A 20,024-nucleotide genomic window follows, 5' to 3' on the forward strand; every position below is an offset into this window, starting at 1 on the left:
ATCAGGGGATGATAGGACTGGCTTTAGCCTTGGCATGCGTATGTATACGTCCATGAGGTGTCATGGTGCCAAATGTGAGGTTTCTAACTTTAACAGAAAAATAGTTGTATACTTTTTTTGTATTTCAATGCAAGCCTATGGGGGGAAAAGCGGAGCTCCGATCCGGATCCGGAGCTCCGCAGTGGAGTGGAGCAGACTATAGGCAGAGCGGGGCGGAACGAAGTGGCCCGATCCACAAATTGCGGATCTGGAAGAGAAGCGGATCGGGGGGTCCGTGCACACCCCTAATAGATGCAGCTTTAGAAATAATGACTACGATTCAAACAGAAATATGTCTCAGTAGTGTGGAAGAATGAGATCAGGTGACTTTTGTGCCTAGTTGGTCTGTGTGAAGATTTGAGGCCTACAGAGGCAAAGTAAAAAGGTCAGGCCTTAGAGGCCTGGGATTTTTCTTTTGGAAAGGGGTATCCCTGAGAGGAGTGGTTTCATTTCTCAGATTAAGATTCATTTCCCTGGTTAAGTTTCCTTTCTCCAGTTAAGTTTCATTTCTTCAAGACTGAAACAGTACTTTCTGTTTTGGGGAAAGAGGGTATAAAAAGAGAGGAGAAAGCTATCTAGAGAGAAAGTAGGAAAAGAGGAGATCATGAGCAAGAAGCAGCTGGAAAAGCCTAAATGCAGCTAGGGTAAAAGAACATGCATTTTGCAACTTTTATTTACTTTTAATGGCTTTGTATCACTCAGCTCTATTGACTAAATATCTTTACTTGTAATTTTGTTGTTGGAATATTCTAGTAAACTATTGTGTTAAACCTATAGTGTCTGGAGTGTCACTTACCCCATGTCTACAGCCTAAATTCCATGCTACTGGGAAGGAAAAGGTAAAGGAAGGAAGCTGGGACTCTTAAGGAGGCAAAACATCCTGAAGAAGTGGCTCAGGGGGTCCAGGTCACAGAAGGAACCATGACAATCTGCTATCTAGGTGCTGTTGATGGGCAACTTCAGGTTCACTGCTGTATTATTTTTCTATTTAACTCATAGTAATAATTTCTCATTGTGCATCTATACATTTAAATTAGTATATGAACATTTCCTGCAAATATTCTCTGTTTTGGTGAGACGTGTTGTCTTTCTTTCTTTTTATTTTGCAATGCTTAAATTACCACCCTGCTTGAGTAGTACTACCTTGCATTTTTTAAAAATTTAACAAACTTAAAGCATCATCACATGGGGAAAAATCGCATTTCCTAACCGTCATTTCTCCACACTTCCTCATTCTTCCTGGAGGGGAAAGAAGAAGTAAACAAAAACCACATGGTCCATTCAGAGGCTGTTTTTATCACGCCGCTTTTCCTGCACATAGGAGGAGATCACGGCACATTCCATTTTTTTTTTTTAAAAAAAAAGTCAGATTAAAAGGAGTCTATTTTGTAATGGAAAAAATGAGTGGAAGGAGCGGGAGTTATGCGGGAGGTGGATGTTGTCACCTAAAGGATGTGCGCACATCTGTAAGTGGGCAGTAGTGAGCGTGCGATATAACACTTGTCTGATGAACCTCTTAGCAGCAGTGAGCAAAGCCCCTCCTTCGGCAGAATGATAAAAAATGGCTGCCGACAGAACACAACACAACTCACACACACCAGTTTAGGAAGCCTGAAAGTATCATAAACTTCTTCTTTTTCTAATGTTCAGTTTCAATAAGCTTAGGGAGCCTCAGCGAATTGCTGTATTGTGTTTCCATCTTAGCCAAATAAAGCGTTTGAAAAGGAAACTTGAATTCACAGACTGATTGCTCTTGTCAGTCTTATTGACAAACTGACTTGTGATTTGATCAAACTGAATGCAGGAAGCGTACGCATGGCCCCTCCCCCACCCACCCCAAAATAGCAGGTACCTGGAGAAGAATGCAGGAAGTCCATCATTGGCGTCCCTCAACCGTCACTTAAACATCGATATGCCTGGAAGAAAAGAGAAGTTTGACATCTGTTTTGATCCTGCTGTCAAGATTGTCTTTTATTGTCTGCCAGGAAGTTGCCTGTATAATTTGCTCCTCCCTGATATGATAATACAGACTGCCCTCTCGTATTCACTCGAAAGAATGTAGGTTATCTACTCAACCCTCCTCCTACACAGAATGTCTCATTCCAACGGAAGAGTTAACAAAGCCTCAGTGAGAATGCGGAACATTCACACTTCATTTTGACACTGAATCCTTTTCTATCAAACTCTGAAAGCTGATGAAATACAGCTCCCTCGAAGAGTTAGAAACTTCACGTGAAAAAAAAAAGTTCTTTTATTTTCATCTGTGGGAGTTGTGTTTTCTCTCTCTCTCCCTCTCCCTCCCTCTCTCTTAATAAAGACTCCTTTTTACAAGAAGTTGAAAGGAGGGGGGGGGAAACTTTGCCTATATATTTTCTTGATGATTTCATCCTAAACATGTTTTGTTGTTTATTCGTTCAGTCGCTTCTGATTCTTCGTGACTTCATGGACCAGCCCACACCAGAGCTTTCTGTCGGCTGTCACCACCCCTAGCTCCCCCAAGGTCAAGTCTGTCACCTCCAGAATCCTATAATATTCAGTGGGACGTACTCCACGGTAGACATAGGATTTCAGTCCTGTATAGATAGGCAAATGGATGACTGTTGGTATATGTCTTGTTTGTAGCCTCTTTACACAATGGGGCTGTTCACACAACATGCTAACCCACATCCAGTGTTTGATGGTGGTTTTTTTTGTTAAACCATGGGTTGTTTGATGAACCGTGAATTGCCATGTTGTCTGAACCCAAGATATTTTCCGCAGGGTGACTTGTTAAACACCCTGAACAACCAAACAACAAATCATGTATTCTCAAAGTGGCTTGTTTGGGAAAAATAAGCCACACTGTGGGATTAATGAGCCATCCTGCAGAAAATGTCCTGGGTTCAGACAACATGTTAACCCATGGTTCAGCAAACAATCTACAACAACCCACATTCAGCCACTGAGGCCTAATCCACACCAAGCAGGATATTGCACTATGAAAGTGGTATATAAAAGGCAGGAGCCACACCGAGCAGGATATACCAGTATGGAAGCGGTATATGGTATATGTCAATGGGCCCCAACAGTTGTCAGTGCACTTCAGTACCGCTATAAAGCAGTAGTGTGGCTCCTGCCTTTCATATACTGCTTTCATGCCACTTTCATAGTGCAATATCCTGCTTGGTGTAGATTAGGCCTGAGTGTGGGTTAGCATGTTGTGCGAACCCAGTCAATGATACACTAAAGGCTGGTAGATATAGGCCTTAGCTAGACCTAAGGATTATCCCAGGCAAATGGAGGGGTTGTCCCTGCCTGCTCCCGGTATCCCCTGTGAGTCATTTGGATGTACAGGGATGATTCTGGGATGATCCCGGGATATAGGCCTGGTCTAGCCATGGCCACAGACACCCCCGCTCGTGCTCTTCGCTCCTCTGATGCCATGTTTCTCGCCTGCCCAAGGGCCTCTACTTCCCTTGCTCGGCTCCGTCCATTTTCTTCTGCTGCCCCTTACGCCTGGAACGCTCTTCCAGAACATTTGAGAACTACAAGTTCAATCACAGCTTTTAAAGCTCAACTAAAAACTTTTCTTTTTCCTAAAGCTTTTAAAACTTGATGTTGTCCAGACTTTATACTGTTAGTTTTACCCTACCCTGTGCCTGCTTACCCTACCCTGTGCCTGTCTGCATTCTCTTCCCCTCCTTATTGTTTTACTATGATTTTATTAGATTGTAAGCCTATGTGGCAGAGTCTTGCTATTTACTGTTTTACTCTGTACAGCACCATGTACATTGATGGTGCTATATAAATAAATAAATAAATAAATAATAAATAATAATAATAATAATAATAATAATAATAATAATAATAATAATAATCCTATCCCTGCTTTCCAGCTGTAGAGCAGACATGCAGGACCTGTGGCCCTCCAGATGTCGTTGGGCTCCAGGTCCCATGAACCCCAATTAGCTTAGCCAATGCTCAGAGATATTGGGAGTTGTAGTCACAGTTGCCCAGCCCTTTTGTGGAATTACTAACTTGATGTCTGTACAAACTGATAGGTTGGCCATAGTTTAACAAGCCTATGGATGCTTAATCCAGACGAGACAGAGATCCTGTTGATCACCTTCTACCCTTTTTAATTCGAGATGCCAGAGATTGAATTTGGGAGCTTTAAGCAAGCACCCTGCCACTGAGGTATGTTCCATCCTGGTCTTAACTCTTTTGAGTGGAAAGTTATGCTCACATTGGTATTGAATAGAAAGTGTTAAACCTAGAAACATACTGTGATGGCCATATAAGCTGGTGCAAGACAGGCCATCATAGAGAAAACTAATACAGCTGGCAGCACATTGAGAAGCATCTTTATCACTGTGTTAGTGTTGTGGAGTTCAGAGGAAGAGGAGGAGGCTGTCATTGGCTACCAGTCATGACGGCTATCAGATGAGAAGCTTCCAAATACCAGTTAGGGATGGATGAATCTGTCAGATTCAATTTCTCTCAGTTTTTCATGTTTTCCAATCTTAATTTCAGTTCATCCTGAACTGTGATTTTTTTTTAAAAAAAATAGAGTTTGCATAAAATTACATGCAGTTTTGTGTACATTTCTCCTAATAACTGCATTTTGTACACAATTTCCCACAATGCACACATTCTTGCAAGTTATCTTGCTAATATAACACATTCTGAATTTTATTTTCATTAGTAAATGCATTTTTCTGTACACTTTCCCTTAATATCCACCTTTAAAAAAAGAAAAAGAAAAAAAGGGAGAATTCCATTGCAAAATTCAGAGATATGCAAATGTAGGATAACTGAGTTTTGATTGGAAAGTGTAAAACTAGGTAGGTTCTTCTCCATCTCTAACATTGCTGTGGAACAAAACTGAGAGAGGATTCTTGTCTTACCGTGCGTACGGATTGGCCACGGCAGGGGGTTAGATCCAGCAGGGGTTTTCTTATTTATTTATTTATTTATTTATTTATTTATTTATTTATTTATTACATTTTTATACCGCCCAATAGCCGAAGCTCTCTGGGCGGTTCACAAAAATTAAAACCATTAAGAACATAATAAAACATCCAACAATCTAAAAATTCAAATACAAAATACAATATAAAAAGCACAACCAGGATAAAACCACATAGCAGAAATTGATATAGGATTAAAATTCAGAATTAAAACAGCAACGTTTAAATTTAGGTGTATAAAATACTGAGAAAATAAAAAGGTCTTCAGCTGGCGAGGAAAAGAATACAGTGTAGGCGCCAGGCGGACCTCTCTGGGGAGCTCGTTCCACAGCCGGGGTGCCACTGCGGAGAAAGCCATCCTCCTAGTAGCCACCTGCCTCACTTCCTTTGGCAGGGGCTCATGGAGAAAGGCCCCTGTAGATGATCTTAAGGTCCGGCAGGTACATATTATCTTAACAGTTCTTAACAATGCAATCTGATGCATGCCTACTCAGAAAACAGTCCAATGGAGTCCAATGGAGCTGGCTCCCAGGCAAGTGAGTATAAGATTGCTGCTTAAGAGCATTTTGGTATCCATGAAATTTGTGAAGGTCCATTTTTGTTAACAAACAAATCCCAAAGTTCCTCAGACTTGCCTAGTTGGGTTGGAACATTTAAGTTAGAGGGTTTTTTTTTAAGTCCATAATATTAAAAGAGAGAGAGAGTAATATCCAGCAGAGCTACAGTGTGTTGAATCCAAGGATCACTCAGGCTTCATAAATATTACTAAATTTAGTGTGCATGTGTAACCCTTATGGAGTGGACGATTGAGTCCCTTGGCAGGGCTCTCACTCACAGGGAGGGCTAGAGAAGAAACCTCTAAAAGAAAGGGAAAACAGTTTTGCTGAAAGCTGAATATTAGAAGGATTTCTTATACAAGCTATCAGAGTATTAGCCCTGCAATAATATAATTAGTACAAATATCAAACATACCGGTACCAAAAAAAAAAAAAAAAAAAAAAGATTCCCCACCCCCTTAAAATGCTACTGTACACAAATCCTTCTAATATTCAGCTTTCAGCAAAACTGTTTTCCCTTTCTTTTAGAGGATTCTTCTCTAGCCCTCCCTGTGAGTGAGAGCCCTGCCCAAGGGACTCAATCATCCACTCCATAAGGGTTACACATGCACACTAAACTGTTTTGTTACTGCTTGGGGATTGCCCTGTGAAATGGAAGTTGAGAAAGCGCCTACAAAAGGGACTTTAGGCTTTAGGGTGGATTCCTGCATTGAGCAGGGGGTTGGACTCGATGGCCTTGTAGGCCCCTTCCAACTCTGCTATTCTATGATTCTATGACTTCCAGAGTACTTGGTACCTGGAGATGCAGAACCATGAGCTACAAGCAAGAGATCCATGTTGTTGTTGTTGTTGTTGTTTGCACATAGAAGGACAGATTGTGGCATATTTCTGCGATTGAATGTTTACTAAAGACATGTTTTGTTCAAGTTATAAATATTTTTTCTTTGCAAGTTTGTTCTAATTAAACCCCATAGAACCCACACGAGTAGAAGTTATATATGTATCAGTACGTGCGTGTGTGCGGGCATGCATGCATGCAGGTGCTGGGATCTGTGGACAGTGCTCAGGCCCTGGACTGACTTCACCCACCCACTCCTGGACAGGAAGGAATATAAAAAGTCTTCCTGTTGCAGGTGAGACTTGCTCGAGAAAAAAAGTCTTCCTTAGCTCTGGTGTATTCATGCATCCTTGGTTGTTCTTTGGTCCTGACTTCTGGCTTGCTCCTTGATCCTGATACCTGTTGGTTTATTTCTGGGTTGTGATTTACTCTTTGATCCTCAGTACAGGTTTTCCCCATGGCTCCTGGCTCATGGGTGCCCATGGCCTGGTGCTGTCAGTGTGTGTATGTATTTGCCAGCCCAATGCTGGGCCAAGCCATTTTGCTGCCTGAAGACATTTTGCTGTGCAAATGGATTCCGCCCCCACCCTCAATACTAGGGCCAATTCTTTTAAAAGTCTTCTTGAACCATTCAGATACCAGTTTCTGCCTTCATCTCCCTACCTCTCCTGGTGCTGCCTGAGTTTGTTTCATACTACCTCGTAGCAGGGCCAGTGCTGAGGATACCACTTCATTTATCTGATGCATTGGCTCTAGTCTACAAAAGATTATTTTGCTATTATTTATTTATTTAAAAATGCTAACCCACCCTTCATCCTGATGGATTACAGGGTGGTGTACACCATCAATCCATTACTCTCAAAGACACAGGCTGTAGCTAGACCTAAGGTTTATCCCAGGATCATCCCAGGTTCGTCCCTGCCTGAGAGCTGGATGCCCTGTGTAGCACTTAGATGAACAGGTTTGACTCCAGGACAATCCTGGGATAAACCTTAGGTCTAGCTACGGCCACAGACTCTTTTTCTTTTGTTATGTTCCTTCTTATCACTCCTCTCTAAAATGCTTTTCTTTTGAATTTCTCCCTGGCTTTTGGAGTTCCAAATTTCTGATTTTTCTTCTGAAGTGGAATGAACAATTAGGGATTGTCCTATTCTTCCCACCACCCCACCTTTATCTTCTGAATTTTACAGACTGCTATAGATGTACTATGTCGTGTTTCTCAAAACCTCCTGCCTTCCTGGGAGACAATAAGGAGGCCTTCTAAGTAATCTACAAAGCTTTATTCAAGCAATAAACATCTCTTCCCACCTGAAGAGAGTCTAATCTCTAGGAACTTTCTCTTAGGCAAAACTATGCAAACTAAGCGAGACAATTGCCCTTTCAAGAAGAATGGAAAACCCTTCCCCAAAACGAGTGAACTTCAGAGAGACTAGTTCTGAGGCAGCTTCTGACAGGATGCCAGCCAGGCTGACTTTTTCTTGCCTTCTTTTAGCTCCACCCATTTTAGTCTGCAGTGTACTCTAGGATCGGCTAACCTGTCCATGCTCTCTCCTTTGGAAGAATGTTGGCTTCTCACTGACTGTGTATTACTTGCACTTGAGGAGATAAGCTCTGGAGAGGGTTCACTCCCAGCTGGTGAAGAGCCCGTGAGAGCTTTCTCCCCCACTGGTACAGGCTGGCCTGTTTCTGGCGCCGACTCCTCTACTTCAGAGTCTCATTCTGATTGATTACCTGAAACATCTTCTTCCAACCCAGGAGGAGCAGGGTTGAGTTCCTTCAAATCATCTGCATCCTTCCCCCACCCCATGAATACATTACTGAATATGCATTAATAAAACACTGCAAAAAAGCAGCGACTGTCCGTATGGTTGAACTGAGATTGTTTTAATATGGTGTTTTACTGGGCACAGGAATATATGGAGGCATCACTTGACACCACACAGAAAGAAACGTGGTGAAACCATACATAGGATCCACATCAAGATTGCTTTTTTGCAGCATGGTATCAGTGCACCGCACAAAAAGTATCTTGATTCAATCATAAGATCATGTCATTTTTGGCAGTGTTGTTGGTGCATATTTGTATGTCACTAGAACACCACAAACAGAATAATCTTGATTCTACTGCATGTATAATCCTATCAAGATTGCTTTTCTTTTTCTTTTTGCAGTTTCTCTTTTAATCATTAACATAAAAAGTAAAAATGAGGCAAATAAACCAAAGAAACTGAGAGACGCATCAAAGCGTGAATGCACCAGTTCCGCAATACATTTTTCAAATTTGTATTGCTGAACTGGAATTAAAGAGGAACAGGACCCAGCACTAGAGATGAGTAAAGGTGCAACATCATTGAGGCTCTGCAACGTCCACCTCAGAGCTGGGCCAGTTGCATTCCTGTTCCCAAATATGAGTTTTTGTTTGTTTGAACAGAAAAAGTGTGTGGTTGCATGTGCACTGTTTTAATAGCCTCACCCAAATGCAAACTTTTCTCCTAGTCACTAAATCATGAAAATGTGTATTCCCGTTGCTTTTTTTTAATGTGGATTTTTAAAGATGCAAAGTGTTTCATTTTCAGGAAGCCTGGTGTGTTTCGGCCTGTCCTTTGTCCCAAGGCCTTCCTCGGGGGGTTGTTAAAAGGAGGTGTCTGCAGAATTCCTTTTGCATTGCTGCTGTTTTTATCTGGTTGAGCTTGTATATTGTATTTTATATTATGGTTTTATACTGTTGTTTTATACTTTGAATGTTTTTAATTTTTGTGAACTGCCCAGAGAGCTCCGGCTATTGGGCGGTATAGAAATGTAATTCATTAATTAATAAATAAATAAATAGCAAAAATATTGTCTCCTGCGATAATCTATAGTGACTGGTCAGTCGAAGGACAGGCCGAAACACGTCAGGCTTCCTGAAAATGAACCTTTTGCATCCTGAGAATGTGTTTCTCTTCTTTTTGACTTGCTTTTGATGCTTGCTGTCTTCTGGTTTTGGATTTTTAAAGGCCACATTTTTCTAATGAATACATTTTGAAAATGTGATCTCAGGCTTTGCCCCCACCCCACCCAATACACTCATGCTCAGGGGTGCGAATTGGGCACGTTTCAGTGAAAAATCTCAAATCTAAACAAAATGCTTTTACATCTCCGAACAATAAATAAAAAAAAAAAATGGAAGAGGAAGGATGTCTCCATCTTCCCTACAGCTGGTTGTCAGATGTTTGGCACTTGGGATAACTGGATGCCATGTTTTGGCATGAAGAATACAGCCTCTGTGGTGTAGTGGCTAAGGTGTTGACCTGGGAGTCAGGAGAGCCTCGTTCTAGTCCTCACTCGGCCATGGAAACCCACTGGGTGACTTTGGGCCGGTCACAGACTCTCAGCCCAGCCTACCTCACAGGGTTGTTGTGAGGAGAGGAGGAGTATGTACGCTGCCTTGGGTTCCTTGGAGAAAAAAAGGTGGGATATAAATGTAATAAATAAATGAATAAATAAATAAACAAGAATTAACATGAAGAAAAAGAAACACAGTCTGGGTAAAGAACACATTTGCTGTTTTTTATTGGTGCCTTGCAGGGCAAATAATACTGAAAAGGGGCAATGAACAAAAAATAAAAAGAACCAAACTCCACCCACCCTGTCCCTCAAACCAAGATTCTGGCAACTCACATATTCATTTTTTTAAGAGTACATCAACTCCTTTTTTTATTTATTGTGGTGTGAATGATAACATAAAACCAAAACATGAAAATATACAACTTATATTACACTATGTGTTATGAACAAAATATAAATCTATAACTCTATGTTATATTTACATAATTATTTTCTTTTCTTTCTTTTCTTTTTTTTAATTAAATTTCAAGTGAGATGGTAGGTTGTACGCATACTTTGTTTTAAGCTCCAAGCATTTGATTGTCTCTTTCCTGCATTTATTTTTTCTCTTTTCCACTTAAAATTATAATAATAAAAAGTTTGGAGAAATAAGTGCTTCAAAACCCAACGGAGCTATGGAAATACATTCACCCCGATCAACAAGTCCTGCCCATGAGCTGAGACAGGCTTATATTCTCGCTGATCTGCCCTACTGCCACCGCAAAAAGAAGAAAGGAAAAAAGATGTGCGTGTAAATGCTCATGCACCTTCTATGCGCTGCCAAACTGGTGATTGGCGCTGTCAGTTGTGGTTAAGGGTGTGGAGGGAAAGTGCCAGATGTACAGGGCAATCCTGTTCATGTGTCGTCAGAAGAAAGTTCCATTCAGTTCAGTGAGACTTACCCCTAGGTAAGCACGCATAGAATTCAGAGCTGGGCCAAGACATTTTGCTGCCTGAAGCGAAGAACAAAAATGGCGCCCCCTCCAATTCCATGTACAAAAACTTTTCATCAAGACTGAACATCTGTCTTCAGCACCGACAAGAGACAGCACCCTCTGTCACAACTGAAGACAGCTTGCTAGCCTAGGAGGTGTAGAGAAAGCCACATGGCACAGAATTTTCTCCTCCAGCACCTTGCTACAGCCGCTTAGCATTTTCCACCCCAGGCAAGTGGCTCACTTTGCCTAATGGTAGGGCCGGCCCTGACGGTATTGAAGCCTCCACCTGGGGTCCTCCATCCCTGCTACCTGCTCACTGCCTAACAGGTGCTGAGTATTGTCAGTTGACTCCATGAGTGCAGCATTAAACAGCAGCTTACTTTTCTACTCTTGGTTCTCTGGGGTGGGGCATTGATCTCTCATTAAACACATCATACAGCTACCTATCTTTCAATGGAAGGACAAGGGTCATGCACCCATGTCTCCTATCTGTCCTGTGAGCCCAGCAGCAGGCACCGTGCTGCCAATTACCTGGATCAGGGTATTTGAATTTCCCCACACATCCCTTGGACCAGCCATCGGTTACATTAATTGGGTGGGGGACAGAAACCAATCAGTAGGAAAAACGTCAGTTTTGGAAATAAAGTCAAGAGGAAAGTGAACATACATAGAAACGAAGCTGAACATACATGCACATACACACATCTCTGAGGGCAGACTGCCCGAGATGCTCGCCATTTTGCCACACAATGTAGCCATAGACCTGTAGTGGGAATCGGAGAATGCCACCACATGGGTGGAACAGTGCCTATCCATCCTCTCTTCCAGTGGTGTCCTTTAAAATTACCTCCAGCTCAAGAACATGGTGGCTGGCTGCTCCCTTATGTCATGCCAAGGAAACCCAATCACACCCACAAGGAGATGGCAGGTTGAAGTCCCCCTAGCTTGCTTAGAATGATTAAAAGCACCCTAGCTTAACCTCTTGACCTCCAGATGTCTTGGACTACACATCTGGAGGACAATAGGTTGGGCTAGGCTGGCCTAAAGGCCAGTTCCCATCGCATAGCCTGTTTTGTCTAAACCCAAGACATCCTGACTTTCCCAGTGCACACCCAGGATAATGTGAGCTAGCTGACTGTGGGTATAGCTGGCAGAAATTCTCAAGAGTCCCAATCCTTAGGTAGGGTTGGGGGGGGGGGAGGGAAACGCTGACACTATCCAGGCGCTTGCATTTGTCCATACCTGGGATTTGCACCATCATCCAAATCATGCACTACGTTTCTCCGTGCAGGCCTAAGGTTGGGGGTGAAGCCTATATGCTGAGACTACTACCAAGCTAAAATTAAACCTGGTTAAGTTCGGTTGAAATTAAGGAATGTTGATCTCTCCTTTTCCTTCTCTGTTGTGCTGCCATTGCAATGAAAGTAGTCCTTGAGAAAACTACATTTCCCGACAGCAACTGGGGCCTTTTTTCCAGCACGTCACAGAGCGAATGAAGGAGAGATCAGTTCTATGTCTTTTCCTCCGTCCTGCAGCTGAAATGTTATCACTGCTGCCCTGGGAAGGCAAGTCATGTTTACAGGGGAGGCAGGGAGGGGTTATAGGTGTAGGAGCGAAATCTCTTCTTCAGCTCAGATTTTACTCTGAGCCAGAGAACTCAGGAACTTCGTAATGCTCACTTCTTCTTTCAGGGACCTTGTCACGGTCACCTTTTCTTGGAGGCAAGTATTAAGTGCTTCTAAAACACCCAGGCCTGAACCTGGCAAGCTTCAACAATGCCTTTAATTGAAATCAACAGGACAAGTGATTTGGAACTCACTGAAGCGCCATTGATTTCAAAATGAGTTCACATTTAGTTGGAAACAGGACCAAACAGTATGGCAAAATGATGCTACATTCCATACATTGCATGGCAGGCTCTCCTAGTCTGGTGCCCTCTAGATATTTTGGACAACATCTCCCAGCATTCCTGACCATTGGCCAAGTTGGCCAGGGCTGATGGGAATTGAAGTCCAAAATACCTGGAGAGCCATAGGGTGGGGAAGGGAGGGTTTCAAATATGGAGTTAATTGGAGAGGGGGGGTGCCTGTCCTCATGACTGAATTATGGCTTTTCAGTGGGCCTTAGGGTCAAAATGCATGATTATTTTAATACGGGGAAGTGTGATATAGGTTTTTTTTCTTCTCTAGATGGGGGTAAAGGCTTCAGTAAAATCTTGTCCAGTACCCTTGTCTTTCCTATATGACCATGCTATAAAGCTGAAATGAATGCGGGGTTGAATGAGTGTGTGTGTGTGTATTGGGGAGGGGATTTGAAGGCAGATGCTTTCTGCCCCAAATTATATTTTTCTAATCTGATTTCCCCCCACGCCTAAGATTCCCAAGATACGAACCTTATGAAAAATACAGATGTGTAAAATGGTTCAATCTAGAAAGACTAAAGGGAAGTCAATCACACAGCCTTAACTAAGTTAGCACCCGCCAGATGTTTTGGACTGCGACTTCTGGAATTCCTGATCATTAGCCATGTTGGATGGAGCTGATGGGACTCGAACATCCAAAACATCTGGAGAGCACCAGGTTGGGGAAGGCTGCAGTCACAAGACTTAAAAAAAATAGTAATAGCAAAGTCCAGTGGAAGTTAAGCCTTTGAAAGCGCTGTTGATTTCAATAGGGACTAGAAGCACATGTTTAACACTCTCTTAGAGAAATCAATGGTATTTCAAAATGGCTAATCGTCGTTGGATCATTCTGATAACTTAAAAAACACACACACTCAAAAGCAGAATATGGGAGGAAAAGAAAATAACATGTCTGAAATTCAAAAGTCCAGATCTGAGTTCTAAAATATTGCCAAATTTTAAATGTTAGCAAAAATGTTGTTGAACCTCTGCAGTCAATCAAGTGCCCAAAATATTGTGGTTTTTCAGAAAATCAGACTCTGGCTATATGTTGGGGCAGGCAAAGAATTTACCATACAGCTGGAGGGGTGATGGTGGAACTTCCAAACACATTCAACTCAAGCTTCACCTCACCACCTAAAATGATCATGGTCATCAGATCTTGGATGACTCTCAGAAGTGGTGAGATATGGTTTTAAACTCAATGGAACTTCAAAGAGAGCTAACTTTTTTCTGGGTTGGGTCCAAAATTTGGTGGATCAAAACCTGAGTGGTGGTAGGTGAAAGAGACATATGGAGGTGTGTGTATGTGTGTGGGGGGGGAGCGAGCAAGTGTGAGAGAGCAAGAGAGCAAAACCTAATATTAGGGTGACCATATGAAAAGGAGGACAGGGCTCCTGTATCTTTAACAGTTGTATTGAAAAGGGAATTTCAGCAGGTGTCATTTGTATATATGGAGAACCTGGTGAAATTTCCTCTTCATCACAACAGTTAAAGCTGCAGGTGCCCTGCCCTCATTTAAATCTGGTAGCTCTAGTATAGCTCCTGCACTTTAATTGTTGTGATGAAGAGGGAATTTCACCAGGTTCTCCATATATACAAATGACACCTGCTGAAATTCCCTTTTCTATGCAACTGTTAAAGATACAGGAGCCCTGTCCTCCTTTTCATAGGGTCACCCTACTAATATAGTATTGGCCCACTAGGTACTTTAAGCTAGTATTACAACCATTCTGTGTGTTATGAATTGGGAATACATTTGAATCCAGGCTTAGTGAATAGACTCAATCAGAAAGGAGAAACTAAACATTTCACCCTTATTAAACCGTGTCTTTAAATAGATGCTATTGTGTGGTTGCCATTAATTCTAGGGGATAAGTTTTTGCTAAGAGAAGCTTACGTTTGTAATTATTTTCAACTTTAGAAGAAACGTGATGTCAGAGTCTTCTTCAGGGACAATAAGTGTTCATCTCGTTTGGATTATGTTACAAAAAAAGACTTTGAAAATGTGTTGTAAGAAGGTTAAAGACAATTTCTTTTGTTAAAAAAATAAGTAATGGAAGGAGTCTGCTGCCAAAACCCAATCTCTGAAACATTGTCACTGAAGAAAGAATCTCCCCCCCCCCATCCATTCATTAATAAGAGGATTTGGTTACTCAATTAATTAAATAGTGTAATAATAACAGTTAGTATCCCTTTTGGGATTAATACAGCAGAACAGTTAAATACAGATGTTAAAAGCACTTAGCAATCCTATTTTGCCAATACAAAGCATGAACAACTTCGGGGAGGGCTGCTGGTGGAGAGAACATAGTATATAATATTTCACTGAAAGGAGAAACTGTGGGTTTGAAATATTTTCTACGTTTTTACCAGTTGTGATATTTATTCGGCAATAAAATTATACGGCAGCATGGAGTAGAAAAATACCTCACTGCAATGGCCCTGATCAACTAATGTTAACCATAACTAATCCTATGCACACTTACTTGGGAGTAATGCCCAATGAACTTCATGGGTCTTACCTCTGAGTAGACCTGCATGGGGTTGCCCCATTAAAATTAGCAGGAGTTAAGTTAGTCACAACGTACCTCGTTCCACTGGTTCCGATGGGATGTTCAGTGAAACCTTACACATGTTTACTCAGGCCATGGCTAGACCGGGCCTATATCCTGAGATTCTCCCGGGATCATCCCCTGTGCATCCAAATGACACACAGGGGATCCCGGGAGCAGGCAGGGACGACCCCTTCATTTGCCTGGGATAATCCTTAGGTCTAGCCAAGGCCTCAGTTGTAAGTGTTGCTATGCTCCATGGGCTCCTTCCCAGGTAAGCGGCATAGGATTGTGGCCTCAGTCATGATTAACTTCAGGTGAGTTAGGACCACTGGAATAAAAATAGAGTGCCAATAAAACCATCATTTACAAAACTCTCAGCTGAAGAAGAAAAAGTAGATGTGAAAATAATAGGGACAGGAATCCAAAAGCTTACAGAGGAACTTAAATAATCAAGAACAGAGCACAATTTAACCAAAGTGAAGCCATTTTATATTTGGTTGAATTTCATGGAGGAACATCTGACATTGGTTAACTCTCCCCCTGCAGTCAACATGTTCAACATTGGTGAAATCATGCCCAGGATTTCATATACCAGGAATGGTCGACTAGTGGCCCTCCAGAAGTGGCCAATGGTAAAGGATGATGGGAATTCTTGGCCAAAACATCTGGAGGGCCACAAGTTGACCACCCCTGCCATCCACTGATCTCAGAGCCAAGCTATTGGACTTCAACCTTGCCACTTTCAGATTAAATCTCCATACCTGTCCAAGTCTATTACTTTCCTATTTAGATGAGCCAATGTCAAGGGGATTCCACCCACACAAAAGCTGACATGAGATTGAAGGTGGGAATGGTGACATGGATCAATCTCTCCTGTTTATAAATATGGGGCATACTCTGGTATGGGGAAGAGGTGCTTGGCGAAGTGCAAGGGTATCTCTGAAAATAAGGGAATGTTTAACATTTACTTCAGCTCAACTTCTTATGGCTATCATGTTAGACAGTTTGAGTCCAAACCTTAACTAGACTCTTAGGCATACCGTGAAGAGGAGTATTGCAGAAAGACTTTCCTCCCAATTAAAAAAGGATGTTTTTCTCCCATCAGCTCGTTAGGAATGGGGATCAATTCTATTCCAGTTTCTTACAGATGTGGTACTCATCCACACAACACTTTTCAAGAGCTTTGGGCCCTTGAAAAGTGCCCAGAAAAAACTTGCATGCAAGCATACGCACACTGGATTCAAATTAGGACAGTCAACTGCATAACTGAAGTCAAAGCATTTCCCCCCCAGTAGAGTGATCTGTTCTACATTATGGAGTATACTTTTTGAAGCTTGCCTCGATGGAACCACATGCAATGAATTGACACATATCCGTAAGTGCTCGCATCACAGGCACATCCCCAATCACATATTCTCATAAGTAGTGTGTTTATGATTTGCTCCAACCATGCCTGTCCTGGTGGAACTAACCTGGAGCTAAAACAAAGTATTCATGTTGACCAAAGTTACGTCATTAACCCAGACTGTCTTTATAAGATGGTGGAAATCAAGCCAGCATATGTGAGGTTGAACCCACAAAAGTCAGAAATATTTTGTTCACAAAGACAGGGAACAATCTGGTTTAGATTTTTTTTTTCGTTTTAGAAAAAGAGCAAAATGTTCAGTTTTCACATTGTACATTTGTCATAATGATATTTATATTTATATATATATTTATAAAAGTTTGTTTTATTTTTAACCAGAGTGCTTTGAATGGCTCTAGAGTGTCATTAAATAACCCAAACTGAGTGAGGAGAGTGTCTGTTGTTAATTAAAATTGAACTCAATGCTCTCATAATTCACCTCATCACAAGAAATGTCCACACTCGATGGGACATTGAGCCCCAAATAAATCTTTTAAAAGATTTTCTTTAAAAACAAGAGAGAGAGAGAGAGAGAGAGAGAGAGAGGGAGGGAGGGAGGGAGGGAGGATGGTGGAATTACAGCTGTTTTCCTATGTATATATTAAAAAGATTGAAATACCATTTTTAAATACCTTAACAGCTGTCGTCGTTTGTGGTAACTGCCAAATCAAAAATAACAACATAATATAGAAAAGAGAGGGAAATAAATTATGCATAATTTACTATGTGGGAATAGCTGACTATTATTATTCTTAGAATTATAATAAGTACCATTACAACACTAGCATGAAGAGGCAGTTCAACTGAAAAAAAGAATACGCGCACAGTCATCAAATACAGCCAATAACCGATACAAAACAAGACGTCTCTGACATCGAAGATATGATGTACTACTCTGAATATGAACCCAGAGCAAGTCTTTTGAGAGAGAGAGAGAGAGAGAGAGAGAGAGAGAGAGAGAGAGAGAGAGAGGGAGGGAGGGAGGGAGGGAGGGAGGGAGGGAGGGAGAGGGGGAGACAGAAAGGATTGTTGAGAGGTGAAAATCATAAGAGAAAAGGGACTCTAAATAATATCTCACATCTGAGCTGTTGCTCGATTTGCTAGAGGATTGCAAAGTGTGATTTACAGTTGCAGTAGCATTTTGTTTTCGCAATCAACGAAGGGATAATGCTTCAAAGGGTTATTTGGAATGGATAGAGACTGACCAATTCTTAATGATTTGGTTTTTACGCTTTCAAGTTTCCTCTGTCCTACTTCTTCCAATATCCGCTCTTGAACTTTTCAGGAATATGTTCTGCATCATTCCTAATGTCTGAAGTTCCATAGTTGCCACTGTCTTGTCATTTCTGGGCCAGTTCAGCCGTTGTGCTATCCACATCCAATATTAGCCAAGATGGCAGTAATGATTTTTGATAACAATGCCGCCATCTTGGAAACATTTTGATGGGCCTGAATGCACTTGTTGGTAACATTCATTTTTAAGAAGGCTGCACTGTTGTAAGATACAGCTTGTCCCCACCATGGATGGATGTAGGCAAGCACATTATATCTCCTGAATATGGGCCGATATTTTCAAGATTGCAATGTCCCTGAGACTTCCATTTTGCTCTGGCACCACCCATTCCACCAGTCTTTGTACAATGCCTTTCAAAGCAGTCAGTTCACACACATTCAAATGTGAGTCAGCAAGCATTGATTAATGACCTGATGAGCAATCAAGTGATGTACCCGTGTGTATGACTGGCCAATCGACTTAGAGAGATGGAAGGAACCTCTATGGTCAACAAACCCAATCCCACATAATGGGACAGGATCCAATGGCTGAATAATCCCAGACATATTCATGCAAACTGTCCTGGGGGTGGGGGAGGGATTAATGGAGGCATTCCACTTCCTTTGCTTTCTTCTTTTTACTTTTAATACTTTCTTGCTAATTTGGCAATTAGCTAAATCTACAACTTAATCCCAAGAGTGGACACACAAGCTAGAAAAGTTTTAGGGTGGGGGTATTCAGATTGCTTGGCCAGTTCATGGTCCTAACCATTTGAATTTAAGGTGCTGATGCAGAAGTGTAGGTTGATGACACTTCTTTGGAAAAGCAGCCATTATCTATACATGTGTAGCTGCAAAGCATTTTACAGAATGCATAAATAGTTTGATATGAGGTGCGCTGGAGGCAGACATTGGTAGACTTGGAGACACCATCCAAAAAGCTGTCTCCATGTTAAACCCTAGAATTCTGCCTCAAGGTGACCCAGATTCTGCAAGTATCATGACTAATGCACATTTCTTGCTTTTCTCTTTCCCCACATTATTTTTTTAAACTGCCCTCCATCATTCACAGCACAAAATTATGCAAGTTTACTCAGAACTCAATCAATGGGACTTACTCCCTAGTAAGTGTGTTTAGGATCGCAGCCTCACTCTACTTTGTCTGGCCATGGGGTGGTCAAAGCAGCTATGCAGGCCAAGTGAACCCCTGACCTATTGCCCATCAGTAATATTATTCATCAACCTCTCTAAGCTTCTGAGATCCCACTAGGTGTTGCCCACACATATTCACAACTACCTTTGCAAGTGTAAGAGCTCTACTGGGCTTGATTTGTTTTGGGTTTTTTAAAAGCAAATAAATACTTAGATTCCCAAGAAGCTCCGTTTCGATTCTGCACTGTACCATGACCACACTTTACATATGCACAGTGTACATAGCTCACCCTGTGTAGCTATCTGCAGTAGTAAACTGCTGAGAATTAGATAAATAGTGGCACATAGAACATCAGAATAAACCTCTCCCATCTGATTGACCTATGAATCCACATGTTAACATATGTTAACATGCATGCCACTCTGAGAACTGTTGCTGAAGTTCATTTTTTTTAAAAAAAGGTAGGAATATCAAACCAAAACCCAGCAGGAGCAAATTCACTCCAAAAGAGACACGTCAAGCCTCTAGGGTTGCTCTGGAATAGGTTGCAGACTTCAGCCTGGCAGTCTGGATCCCAACCTGCTTATGCCAAAGTTCTTGCATTTAGCCGACATTGATTTGGTTCAACATTCTAGTCTTAAACAACATGGCAGTAAAGCCCATGGATTTCAACAGGCCTTATGGCAGGAAGTCAAAGCTCATACAGGTCTAGTGTACCCATGACAGCAGGGCTCTGTTTCATTCACTTCAACATAGGGGAATGGCCAATGGAATGGGATTGTGTCCACCAAATATTCTCTGATATTGGAATGAATGGGGTGGTGCTAGGCGCTGGAAGCCTTGCATGTACCTTGGAGGCCCTTGGTTGGGATGTACATGTCAAGAGGATTGAGGAATTCACTTAAATACAAATACTTTGACTTATTTGGCTTGTGAGTCAAAAGTAAACTGTCTCAGCTGTTGGAATCTTCCTGCAATACCCAAACAACACCCAAAGGTACTAGAGTAATGTCACATTTTGCAACGCATGGCTAGCATAGGAATCGATA

Source organism: Elgaria multicarinata, chromosome 9, assembly GCF_023053635.1.
Source record: "Elgaria multicarinata webbii isolate HBS135686 ecotype San Diego chromosome 9, rElgMul1.1.pri, whole genome shotgun sequence".
NCBI lineage: Eukaryota > Metazoa > Chordata > Lepidosauria > Squamata > Anguidae > Elgaria > Elgaria multicarinata.